A 14,375-nucleotide genomic window follows, 5' to 3' on the forward strand; every position below is an offset into this window, starting at 1 on the left:
GGCTCAGCTGGGAAGGGAAGGGAAGGGGGCGGAGCAGGATGCCCGGGACAGGGAAAGTGGTGCCAAACTGCCTTGGAGCCTGCATATAGATGCATCTGAGGGGCACCAGGCAGTGGGAGGGGGCCTGGATGGCGGGGGGAGGAGGGAAAGTGAGGTAGAAGTGGAGCGGGAGCCCGAGGGAACTCCAGTTTTCCTGGAGGCTCTTGGTTACTCTAACCCCTCCCCCCCACCCACGTTTCAGTAGTAAATCGATCCGGTGAGTCCAGGGCCCTGGTTCTCTTGGCCCAGCAGCCATTGAGCCCAGGGGCTGCCCTCCTCATCCCTCAAGGCAGAAGGCGAGGGGAAAGGGCTGGAGGTGCTTGCGGCCTTCCCTTCAGACGCAGCTCATTTGCAGCCGTGACCTCGAGTAGGGGCGGGGCCACATGGCGCGGGGGGCGGGCCAGGCCACGCGCCCCCGCCCCCGCGCAGTACCGCCCCCCATGGGAAGGCTCGGAAAGGAGGAGAAGGAGGCAGGGGGTGTCGCCATCCTCCCGGGGCCTCCACGGCTCCCCCCGGACGATGGCACCGCAGTCACATGCCTTCCTCGCCTGGCGGTTGGACCGCCTCTGATCTTCAGCATACTTTGCCTCATGAGAACCACTGAGGTCATAATTTTGAACTTTTGCTATGAATACCACTGGTGCTAAATTCCAGAGCTCTTTATAGGAGCAGATGTGGAATATAGTCCAAAAGGAAGGCAGTGGTATTTTCAGGCCTTTCCTGACGCTTAAAGGAAGAGAGATACAGATAGAGAGGACATAACTTCCTTTGTAGATTGGAATAAAATGTTTTCTTTTTCAAGCCTTCTTTGCTTTGCCTTCAAAGCTGAGAAAAGAAAACAGAGGTCCCCACTGGAATGCAGGAGGATTAAGTTCTTATTTATTCCCCCCGCTCTGAGCTTGTATTGTGCAGTTGGGAAGGAAATGTCCTTGAAAGATGGGTTCCTCCATAAACGATTCCAGCTTCTGTTTGTTTTTAAGATGGAAATTATTTTCTCAGGGACTTTGCCTGGGAGGAAGTGAGTAAAATAAGAATTGCCTTTTATACAGGGAAACATTCTTTCTTTCTTTCTTTCTTTTTTTCTCCAACATTGGACACAAATTATTAGAGCATTTCATTGTATGCTAAACAATCTGACTTGTTAAACAGAAGACAAGTGGGCTGCTCTCACTAAGAAATGTTACAATCCAGTCTTTATTTGTTCAAATATTTCTAAAACTGTTTGACAACCCCGTGGGCAAATCCAGAAGTCTATATCCACCAAACAGCTCTTATTGGAAGGAGTTGTCATCACTGCCTCTAATAGCCAAGATGCGGCTGACTTATATAATCAAAGAGAACATACTGTGCTCATAAAAAGAAACTACTAAAGAAGTCAGAATACAGGATTCCTCATGGGTCTAGCTGGATAATCAAACAAATGGGACCTGCAGCATGGAGCCCAGAAAAATTTATTTCTGGAGACAGCTTCCAAATTTGGAGAGTTGTACAAAAGCACAGTATTCTCTGGCTTTAATAAATGTTGCAGAACACCCCACACTTTCAAACAAACAGGCTTCTGGGAAGAGTTCCTGCTTATTAGACAAACAACAGATGAATTGGGGTTGTTGTATGTTTTCCAGGCTGTATGGCCATGTTCCAGAAGTATTCTCTCCTGACGTTTCGCCCACATCTATGGCGGGCATCCTCAGAGGTTGTGAGGTATGGAGAAACTAAGCTAGGGAGGTTTATATATCTGTGGAAGTTCTGGGTGGGGGGAAGAACTCTTGTCTGTTGGAGGCCAGTGTGAATGTTGTAATTAATCACCTTTGTTAGCCTTAAATGGCCTTCCCAGACTCTCTTAAATTAACATTTTAATATGTGTGTTTTTTTAATTTTTGCAATGTTGTTTTCCTGTTGTTTTCGTCAGTGTGACTGTAACCTGGTATAGCGACATCAATGATCCAAACCTTTTTCTTTTCCACAACTGTGATGTCTGGTGTGTTGTGTTCCAGAACTTTGTCAGTCTGGATTCGGAAGTCCCACAGTATCTTTGTGTGTTCATTTTCCATTACTTTTGCAGGTTTGTGATCCCACCAGTTCTTTACTACTGGCAGGTGGTACTTGAGGCATAAGTTCCAATGAATCATTTGGGCCACATAGTTGTGCCTCTGTTTGTAGTCTGTCTGTGCGATTTTCTTACAGCAGCTGATAATATGATCCATGATTTTGTCAGCTTCCTTGCACAGTCTGCATTTTGGGTCATCAGCTTATTTTTTTTTTATCTTGGCCTTAATTGCATTTGTTCTGATGGCTTGCTCCTGGGCTGCAAGAATCAGGCCTTCTGTCTCCTTCAGTGTCCCATTCGTGAGCCATAGCCAGGTCTTCTCCTTGTCAGCTTTTCCTTCAATTTTATCAAGGAACTTTCCATGCAATGTTTTGTTGTGCCAGCTGTCAGCTCTAGTTTGTAGTGCGATTTTCTTGTACTGATTCTTTGTCTGCTGTGATTTGAGGAGTTTCTGATTTTTGACTTCAATCAAAGCAGGTTCTTCTTCACTTTGTTTTACATATTCTGCCAGGGCATGTTGTTCTTCTTTGACTGCTTGTTTTACTTGTAAGAGTCCTCTGCCCCCTGATCTTCTAGGCAGATATAGCTGGTCAACATCACTGCGAGGGTGCAGTGAATGATGAATGCTCATGAGTTTTCTTGTTTTTCTGTCTAAATTGTCCAGTTCAGCCTGTGTCCAGTTTATGATGCCAGCAGTAAATCTTATGACAGGTATGGCCCAGGTGTTTATGGCCTTGATGGTGTTGCCTCCATTGAGCTTGCATTGAGAATTTTTCTGACCCTTTGTGTGTATTCTTTGCTGACCACAGTTTTCACATGTTCATGCTTGATGTTGTCCAGCTGTAATATGCCCAGATATTTATAGGCCTCTGGCTGGTGACACTTTATTGTTTGGCCATTAGGCATATTTATGCCCTCACTTTCAATGATTTTTCCCTTCTTCAATGCCACTGTCAAACATTTGTCCAAACCAAACTCCATGCTGATATCAGTGCTAAACATTCGAACAGTGTTAGTCAGAGACTGGATTTCAGTTTGCGTTTTCCCATACAGCTTCAGGTCATCCATGTACATCAGATGCGAAATTTTGTGAGATTTCTTAGATGTTTGATAGCCGAGATTTGTTTTTTGTAAGATTGTTGACAGAGGGATCATGGCAATAATGAAAAGCAGAGGGGACAGTGAATCTCCCTGGAAAATTCCTCTTCTGATGTTGACAAGTCCATAGCTTTCATTTCCAACAAACAGTTCAGTTTTCCAGTGCTCCATCATGTTTTCAATAAAGGTGCCAACGTTTTTACTAATCCCGATGGCGTCCAGGCACTTGATGATCCAGCTGTGTGGGAGTGAGTCAAAGGCCTTTTTGTAGTCAATCCATGTCATGTGAATATTAGCTTTTCGGCTTTTACAGTTCTCCAGAATCATTTTGTCAATTAATAACTGGTCTTTTGTACACCTGCTTTTCCGTTTGTTGCCTTTCTGTTCATCTGGCAAGATGTTTTTTTTCTTCAAGATAGTCTTGAATTTTGTCAGCTATGATGCCAGTCAGTAGTTTAAACATAGTGGGCAGACACGTTGTTGGCCTGTAGTTTCCTTGTGCTGCTCCTTTTGCTGGATCCTTTTGTATCAGGTATGTTCTTCCATACCCTGTTCTTCCAGTTGTTAGCCATTCACTGATACTTCCTTTCTGCAGCATCTCATTGAATTGTTGGACCATTTTTCCATGTAAACTAATCATATGTTTGAGCCAAAATCTATGAAGTTGTTCACTACCAGGCGATGTCTAGTTCTTGATCTTTTGCACTTGTTTGCTGATCATTTCAGTTGTTATTTCCATCAGTTCCATTTTGTTCTGTGAGAATTTTCCTTCAAACTCCTTTATTCACCCAGCGTTTTTGTTGTAGTTCTTATTATTTCCCCAAAGCTCTTTCCAGAACTTCGTTGTTGCAGTTTTCTCTGGCTTTATGGTTACTGTGTCCGTTGTTTGGTTCAGACTCTGGTAGAACCGTCTTTGGTCTGATTAAAACCGTTGATTTTGTCTGTACTGGATGATTCTGGCTTCATGTCTTTCAATTTTTCTGGGTCTTGCTGTAATTTCTTTCCAAAGCTTCCTCAATTTTTCTGGTGTTCAGCCAATACTTTCTGATCAGGTATTGCTTGATTTTGTCATTCTTCAGTTTCTTCTCTTTCATATTTTTCAGGTTACTTTCATCTTATCTAAGATTTTTGATTTTCAACTCTAGCCTGACCTTCCACTTTGGTTTTCCAGTCAATTTTCTTTGGGGCTGCCTTGGTTGTAGGAGCCCAAGCTCTTCTGTTACTATCACTGCTGCACTGTAGGCATACTGGTATGTTTGTTCAATTGGTGTTATTTGGACAGTTGAGAATACTGTATTCACATCTTTCATGAGAGGCGCCAGGTGTCTCTTGAGCACTGTTTATAGAGTTGGGAGCTGCTTTCTTACTGCATTTGCTGCAGCATGAGCCATGATTTTATTCTTGAGCTCTTGTTGTCTTGCTGTCAAGGTTCCTGGTGGTTCAACAAGTGTTTCAAGTGCTGGTTCTTCAAATTCTTGCAAAAGCGTCACACTTTCTTCTGGTTCAATCTGTTCTACCATTCCAAGTGTTGCTGGAGTCTCTGCTGGTGTCTGTGCTGTGGTCTGATGGTAATTTGCTTTGCAGATTTTCTGAATTTCTTCGAGTTCAACTTCACTGAACACTTTGTTTCTGATTACGAATCTTTGTTGGTCAGCCAGTCAGGGTTCTGTTATCTGTGAATCAGGGTACTCTTGTTTCCACAGTTGATGCATCCTTTTTTGGTAGCCGCGCTTTTAGGTTCAGATTTGTTATAGCATTTCATAACTGTGCGGTTTTCTGGCATTGTATATTTCTGCTGCTTCTGTGGCTGTTCATTTGTATTTTGATTCTGTAGCCCACTTCTCGATGGATGTCCAGAATCGGCAGCATCCACCGTGGTCCTTTTTATCCTGGGCGACGACCAAGCCAGTATAGACTTCGTTTTGGTTTGATTCTCCATAATGCTAATGGGTTAGGTGCTCTTAGTTCCACTCCTCAGCTGAGACCTCTCTGGCTTGGTTGGACCTGCCAGTAGTTACATCACCAGCACAGCTCTCAGCATCCTTGGAACAGTTAAGCCCCCCCACCACGACAAGGTGGCACCTAGTTTATTATTATTATTATTATTATTATTATTATTATTACTACTATTATTATTACTATTATTATTACTATTATTATAAACAGTTATTTTATGAAATAGTTAAAAACAAGACATCAAAATACAATTTTTATGCTGGCTTTTACAATCAGAAACAGCCTGGATATTTAACAACTGCTTAAAGCCAGAGCTTGAAAGGTAAATGTTGAAGTTCCTGTGGTCTGAAAAACCAAGCCCCCTGCTACTGTGAATATACCAGTTTTTAAAAATGCTCTTCTTTAAAGAGAGCAACCATTTTGACATGTTATAAATAATAATTTAATAACAATAAACACCATTGTTTTTGGACTCTTCCTCAAAAATAGGTACCTCCTCGGAGAAGACATTCCAAAGGGTTGGGATAATCACAGAAGAGCCTTGCTTTTGGATGTGCACTCAATACATCCTTCAAATATGTCGCCTTTGCACAGGTCTGGGGGAGACAGAACAATTAGTATCACACATCAGTACATGCTTTGCATCTGTAGGGCAGGTGCCTAATTGAACAAGGCAATCAAATGCTGAAGGACAATAATATTTCTACCTGTACATTAAGATCTTCAGTTCAGGATCTTCTTGTCCACGTGATAAGCTGTGTCACTGCGACTTCTTTGAGAAGAACTTTGTGAAGTCTGGACTAACCCTACTAAAATTGGCCATGAGTTTCTTCTGGAAAGTCTATATGATGGCTTGCTATCTCGATTGAACCTTATTTGAAGTACAAGCTTGTCAGAACTCTGATACAGGGCTGGCTTTACTATCATGAGCTATGAGGAGAGGTAGGTAATAAATCATCAGGCAGAAGGAGGCAGCTCTTCAAGCAGCAAATCTGGAATGCCACAGAAAGATTGGAAATGGACAGGTACTTGTGTTATTGTTGGCCTGAATTCTGGTGGTTAGTCTCAACTTGAGTGGACACACTAAATTAATTGTAAAGTGGTGAATGGATACAGATCAATCCCACTGATTGGATGGGCCTGTTGTACTTGAGAGTAGCAATAGAAGTCAGGCCAATTAACTTTTATTACCAAGGATGGGGAGAATTGCTCCTGGGATGTTCTGCTTCATGTAGAATCATAGTCATAGTGTTAGAAGGGACCCCAAGGGCTACCCAGTCCAGCCCCATTCTATGCAGGAAAACACATTCAAAGCACCCTTGACAGATGGCCATCCAGCCTCTGATTTAAAACTTCAGATAATAAGACTCCACCATCCTTCGAGGCAGCATATTTCATTGCCAAACAACGAATGTCAGGAAGTTCTTACTAATGTTTATGTGGAATCTCCCCCCCCCCCCCCCTACCCCCAGAAATTTGAATCCATTGCTTTGAGTCCTAGTCTCCTAGTCATTTGGTTTGCCCTTCTCTGAACATGTTCTAATTTGTGATTAAATAACTTTGCTGGATTTGGTTGGGCAGATGAATGGGTACTCATGCATTGGGTAGATGAGTAGGAGGGGGTAGCATCAAGCAACAAATGGCTTGAGCTGCTCCTGCTCTGATATGCCATGTATTTCTGGTCTCAGGCTTCAGGCTTGATTCCCAGCTTGTTCTCCAGCTTTGCCTTCTAGCTTGTCCTTTATAACTACCCCTTTTTGGCTTCTAATTCCTGATTTGCTTCAGGTTGCTTTTACGTCCCATCTCATTAATTACATGGAATTCTCAACTGTGTAACGATTCACAATATCAACTATGGCCTTTTAAATGTTTGGGGGTTGCAATTTCCACAATCTCTAACCACTGACTATGATGGGATAGACGGATGGTATCTGTAAGTCCAAAACATCAAGGGGTGTGTTTGTCCACAGTGGTTCAGAGACAGGCATTCAGCCCCACTTAATTCTGTCCTAGTCTTGAACTCAGGAAAAGGATCCCATTAAAGTGGCAGTGAGGGGGCCCTGCACTTGGGGGGCATAATTCCTGAAATTGATTTTTCTTCTCCATGTTAGGGTTTTCGAATTTGTCTGTTCATGTAGCCCTAAGAAAAGAATAAACATCAGAGAATAAAAAGAAGCCATTTTCCTCTTCACACAAAGTGGAAACAGCAATTATCCAATTAAATGAAAAATAATATGAGACATAACTCAAGACCTTAAATTGGTTCTATGCAAGAAGCTATCATCCTTTCATAGCTGGAAAAAATGTCTCATCTGGAAAAAAAAACCTCACAAATTATAGAAAAAGCAACTAGGAAAGTAAAACATGAGAATGTACTTTGTTTTCTCAAATTGTCCTCGGGAACTGGGGGAATAAATACTTGCCAACACTCTCTTTGGCATACACAACAGCGTTGGGTTACAGATTGACTCCTAAATTCCTGTATTTATTTATTTATTTATTTCCATCATTTCTATCCCGCCCTTCTCACCCGAAGGGACTCAGGGCGGCTCACAATCTGGCAAAATTCAATGCCAATATACAATACAAAAAGATAAAACATAAGCAATTAAAACAATTGGATAATTTAACAAAATACAATAAATAGATTTAAAACCATATTTTTAATACACTGGAAACTAGTCTCTATGGTTCATTTGATTCACTACCCTCAACCTAAGATTACACTTGTTTCTTGAAACAGAAAGTAGGTGTGTTAATAATATCTTCAAAATAACGTGTACATCTTGTATATTTGACAGGCTTAGGTAGTTAAAACCACTGACTGAAAATTCTGAGTTTTCTTTATTTCTGTGTATGCTTGGTACATATATTTTGAAACTAATATTTAATATAGCTAGATCAAAACATTAGTAGTTGTGACCACTGGATGGCAGCATGGTTCTGGAAACCAAGTCAAAGTTGCCAACAATTCCTTCAGTTACTAGCTGCGGAGGCATCAGAGGAAATGTAATAAATGAAATGATTATGTCCAAAACTGTATAAACACCAAGTCCAGCTAACGGTGCTGTGATTTTGAAAAACATCTTCTGTTTTCTGATATATTTCATGTTTTTTTTTAAATGCTGTCTTCCCAGTATCTCTTGCAAGTGAGATTTTAAAACAGACAGATTCCTAGATAGAAAATAACAGAATAATCATCAAGTGACCCCAAGGCCAATGATGCATTGCTGAATGTGAAAGAAATTTATTATAAGTTATGATTTAAAAGAATATTTCTATAAGGCGGTGCAGTGATGGCATTTAACACTAGAAAATATATATATCAAAACCCGACCTCATTTTCCTGGTGTGTTTGCGTGTATATGCCTTCAAGTCAGCTTTTGACTTATGGCAACCTCATCAAAGTCATGGGGTTGTCTCAGGGAAATAATACTTAGAAGTGATTTTGCCAATTCCTTCCTCTGAAACATAGCCTACAGGATCTGATGGTCTTCCATCCAAGCACCAACCAGGTCTGGCCCTACTTAGCTCCCAAGATCTGGCTAGATTCAGTCCCTTTAAGGCTTTAAATCAATATGCCTCTTCTCAAAGGGACAAGAACTGTGCTATGCCAGAAGATGACTTAGAGGAACCCTTCTACACTGATCACATGATGCAGTTCGAAACCTCCTCAAGACACAAAATGCACACTGCCAGTGTGTGCTGCAACACACATCTAAAAACATACTGAATATTTTTTTAAAATCTCAAAAAAAGTCAGAGTTTACAGATACAGTGTATCCCAGATCCAGAGCAAAATTAGCTCTGCAAAATGTGGAGTGTGTTGTAGACACTTGCCCCTGATGAAGTACAGTAAAGAAACCAGAATGGAGGCTGCCGAAAAATGCCCCAAGGGCACAGCTGTGCAGCAGGGGGCTCACTGACCCCTGGGAGTGGGAACGAATTACCTCTGCTCCATTCTGTCACTTTTCCTTTTTTCAATCTATATCCCTTTGGTGCACTGATGCAAACATAGTTCTTCTCTGTAAGAGATCCTTAATTGATCCTGTAACTCTTCTCTTCTTGGTAAGTTTTGTTTCTGGCTAAATATGCTTAAGAAGCCAGCATGGTGTTAGGGTTTGAGTACTGGACTACAACTCTAAAGACCAGAGTTCAAATCAGGGCCGGCCCTAGGTAATTTCCATGTGTAAGCAAACAGAATTTTGGCACCGCCCCCCCAGCTGGCCCCGCCCCCTCCTCCTCCTCCTATGGAGCCCGGTGCAGACAATGGCAAGGTAGGGACGCTGCCGGCGCGAGGAGGAGGAGGGGGCGGGGCTGGCTGGGAGTGGGCAGCGCCAGGCCCCTAGGCCCTATGGTGGCTCAGCAGGGCTACCATAGGGCTTAAGCGCTTGGCGCTGCCAACTCCCAGCTGGCCCCACCCCCTCCTCCTCCTCGTGCCAGCGGCGTCCCTACCTTGCCATTGTCCACACCGGACTCCATAGGAGGAGGAGGGGGGGGCAAGGCCAGCTGGGAGTGGGCAGCACCAGGCCCCTAGGCCCTACGGGGGCCCTGCTGGGCCCCCGTAGGGCCTACAGGCCTGGCGCTGCCCACTCCTAGCCGGCCCCGCCCTTTCCTCCTCCTCGCGCTGGCAGCATCCCTACCTTGCCATTGTCCATGCCGGTGATGGTCTCTCTTGTTGTCCCTCAGGGCACGCCTCCTTCCTCGCCTACCTGCCTCCGGCAGTGAGTCTGGGAGGAGGAGGTGGGTGTGTGTGCACATGCAAGCATGTATGCACACACACAGGAGGGCGTGCCCCCTCCCAGCAGGGAGGAGAAAAAAGAAGAAAAGACAAGAAGCTGCTCAACTTGGAGGCACCTCAAGAGGCACCTCAACTGCGCCCCCCAGAGCATGGTGCCCTCGGCAACCGCCTAGTTTGCCTAATGGATGAACCACCCTTGGTTCGAATTGCCGCTTGGCCATGGAACCCACTGAGTGACTTTGGACAAGTCACAGGCAATGGCAACCCCTTCTGAATAAGTCTTGTCAAGAAAATCCTGTAATGGGCTCACCATCACATGGCCATAGGCCAGAAACAATTTGAAGGGCACGCAGTAGCAGCAACAACAATGGCAAAACATAGGTATAGTATTGTCCTATCAAAAAAATTGGAAGTCTCCTGTGTGGAAAATTTACCTGGCCATAGCATTTTATATTTACAGATATGTACAGTTTTATTTTCAAAAAACTAATGAGCAGAAAATTTTAAAACACTCTAAAGCAAACACCCTTCACATTTCATTTTTGCTTATGGAAACTGGAAATGCAGAATTTGAAATTTTTTTCTAACCTTTTAATTGTACAGAAATGATCAATAACTGGAGAAAGTTTACAACTTAATTATAATTGTGGGGAAAACATGGTCCTCTTTGGCCATGGGTGGGCAGAGGTAGGCCTCCAGATGTCTTGGACTTCAGTAACCATAATCCATGAATACTGACCACGCATGCAGAAGATGGTGAGGATTGAAATCCAAAACATTTGGACATCTGTCTTCTGTCCTTCCTTGCCTGTTTGGAACATTCATACCATAACAAAGAAATATTTACATTTGCCCTTAAAAGCAAAAACTCTCAAACTGAGATTGTGTCGATTCTGCAGGTTATAGTGTACTAGATAAGGGGAATAATTTATGAAACAGGATTTGTATTCAGAACCATATGGATTTTTAATATCTCCCAGGCTAAAACCACCTATGCTAGTGCTAATTTCAGGATATTTTGGAATAAGCAGCATGCTCATTATGTTCTGTTAATGGCTCATGTTTTCAAATATTACCAGTAAATTATGAATTAATTCACAGTGAGAAAAGATCAGCTTTGAATCTAAGTCTCTTCTGTTTCAAAGTCTTCTTTTTTCCTGTGAAAGTCAGAGGGTTCTGTTCTCAATGGCAAAGTAATTATATGTCCACAAGCCAATTTCTAACTTAGGTATTTCCTACAGATAAAGATTTATGAGAATGAAATTATACGACTGAGGTCAGGATTTCTTCACAGCAATGTTACCCAAAGGGATTCTTAGGAGTGCTCAAATTTTTATCTCATTCCCACGGGATGCTAATCAACAAACCATCCAACTTCAATTATGGTTTCTGAGGGCTAGCTCCCTACCAGCCCCCCTCCCGGCCCCCACCCATGCCTCCCTGACTTCATTACTTTGAATTGTAAAGCTGTATGCAGAAATGCCACTGACATTTTCTAGTTGTCATCTTTTCTTCAGTTGTGAAATTAACATTTATATAAATAATACGGAGATCTGGATTCACACAAAACATTTTGTTTTTAATGAATTGCTATTCATTCAACTCAATAATATATTGTAACTGGTGCATACCTTGATGAGAGCAATTCTTCCACCTCATCTTCTTTCCACTTTTTCAGCAGATCTCTCCTGAACTTCAAATTGGCATAATATTGAATCAGACCTTGGTCAATATTTATCAACTCTAACTGGCATGGGATCTTCTGGATAATAGAGATCTCTGTGGTCCATTACAATGGAGATGCCAACAACTGACCCTAGGACCCCTGTTATGCAGTCTATGTGATCTGATTTGGGAAGAAGCCACGTTAATCCAAAGAGGGCTTCTGTTTCAGGGTATATGTATGTTTCCCTGGTTGAACTGAAAATATTCAAAAATATTAAACAGGAGGAGGAGGAGGAGCAGCAGCAGCAAACATTAATTTTGGCATTTTACATAAAGGATATCATTTTATAATGCCATTATATATAATGGGACTTGAGCATCCACAGTTTTGGTATCCTTGAACAAAATCTCAGAGGGCCCACAGTAAAACATTTTCAAGGGGTGCTTCCCCAGATAGAGAAAGACATCTGTTTCAACACATGATCTCCCTCGCTTATTGGTCATGCTCTTTGTGTGCTTTGCTTCATGATTGGTCACCACTGGAGGTTAACTGTAAGGTTAATTTATATATCTGATTGCTAAGACATATATCTCTAAAGAAATTCCAATGTGGGAAATGCGTTAATTTTGAGTTTCAATGTCATATTTTGATTGTAAGTTTCTTTATTTTCAAGGCAACATAAGAGAGGGGAAAGGGTGGTTGATTCTTTAGCACTTGTTACCATGCACGTTTATGCACTACACAGGGTAAATTATCAAGAAGCGTACAGTGAAGTCTACGTAAAAACAAAAATTTAAAAAGTGGACCACTGCACCACAGCCCTTCCCAATCTGCCCATTACTACAATTCCTATCACTTTGGCTGGTACAGAGTGCAGTAGCTGGGATGACAGGTGTTGTAGTCCAGTGTGCCTTGCAGTTCCCTGGTTTAGAGATGTCATGGTACCAGAAGCTGTATGAAAGGTAAACTTTCGGAACTTTTTTCCCTTGTGTAGTTTTTTAAACAGATTTTTGTATTTAACTTTTTTTTTTGCATTTTAAAACTACACATGCACACACCCTTTAGGGAATAACATCAAGAAATAAGATGAAATAATATGACTCCTGGCTCCAATGATGTAATGGTTCTCTGCAGTGACATTTTTAAGAGCCCTCGGGGAACAATGACAATAGTAGCATAAGCATGTGAGATGTTCTTTGTAGTAAAAAGGAAACAAATAAATGTCCCCATTAAACTCTCCGAGGTCAAGAGCATTCTCTGGACCATTTGATTCATACTTTCACTGACACTTTTTTCCTGACTTATCTTTTAGAAGGGACATAAAATAGAGGTACTGCTCCCAACCTTTTGTACGCAGAACACGACAAAGAATTTGGAAACTGCATATATCCGCTTGACTATGAAAAAGAAGTCTTTTGTGAAGAGACTTATAAAGCCTTTGTTAGGGTCCTCTCTCTCCACCAGAATTCACTTTTAAAGCGAACTTGTCATTTCTATTAACCCTGCACACACTAAAATTCTGCTCTTCTAGTTATTTGATGAAAAATGTTTGAAACCAGAAAGGGTTGAACTGTCACTTTAGGCTGTCCCATCTCAAAATGATATATCAAAGCTGGAGATGGTACCAAAAGAAGGAGACATCAAATGATCCAAGAATTAGAGCACTGCCCCTATAGGGAAAGGTTAAAGCATTTGGGGCTTTGGGGCTTAGAACAATTGCTGGAGAAGACATAAGAATAGTTTATAAACTTGTAAAGTGTAGAGTGAGTGAGCAGAAGTTTTCTTAGATACACACACCTATTCTAGAACTGAACTGTAATGTGGAATTAATCGACAATGGGTTCAGAAAGAAAGAAAGAAAAAGAAGTTCTTCTACATATCCTGAATTTAGGAGCCTAGGAAGCTGCCCTTTATCTAACCAGATAAATATTTGATGTTATGTGGAAGATGGAACTTGGTTGTTTTCTGCTGCTCCAAAGACTAAATACAAACAAAGGGATTAAAATTACCAGAGAAAAACCCTACCTAAATATTAGAATTTTTTAAATTTTAAGACCCTTTCAATGGTAAAACTGATTACATCAGAGACTAATGGATTCTCCATCATTTGAGGTCTTTAAACGGTGGTTGCATGGGCAACTTTCAGAAGAGCTTCAGCTATGTATTCCTACATGGCAAAGGATGGACTAGGTTCTTGTGGCCCCTTCCAGCTCCAGGATTCGGTGTCTTCCCTGGCTAACGTAAGATCCTATGAGAACAGGCAGGGTATAAATAGTTGTTGTTGGACTGATGGCATTATTATCCTAGATGTCTACAATTTTTCTCTTAATGTTTGTTCTTGTGGTTAACTAACCACTATGGACATTCCTGCATCTTTCCTCCTGTTGTTGCCTGTAACTACCTTTGACTACCAATGATGCTTATATCTTTCATTTTATTTTTCCTAAACATTCATCCTCATACCAGGGATACAGCTGTCATAAGTTAACAAATATAAGTTTTCAAAAAACAGAATTAAATGTTAGCTTTCATGTTTTCTATATAGCCAGTCTCAGGTTTAATTTCAATCATTCCCCCTGTTACAGCAGCTACACCGGCTGCTAGTCTATTTCTGGGCACAATTCAAAGTGCTGGTTATGACCTTGAAAGCTCTAGACGGCTCAAGTCAGGCTATTTGGCTGACTGCATCCCCTGCCTGGTCCCTGAGGTCTTCAGGTGAGGCCCTTCTCCCATTCCTACTTCCATCTCAAGTTTGGTTGGTAGGAATGAGAGAGCGGGCCTTCCTTCTCAGTGGCTGCCCCTCGACTCTGGAACCCGCTGCCCAGGGA

The sequence above is a fragment of the Anolis carolinensis genome, chromosome 2 (assembly GCF_035594765.1).
Source record: "Anolis carolinensis isolate JA03-04 chromosome 2, rAnoCar3.1.pri, whole genome shotgun sequence".
In the NCBI taxonomy this organism is placed as follows: Eukaryota; Metazoa; Chordata; class Lepidosauria; order Squamata; family Dactyloidae; genus Anolis; species Anolis carolinensis.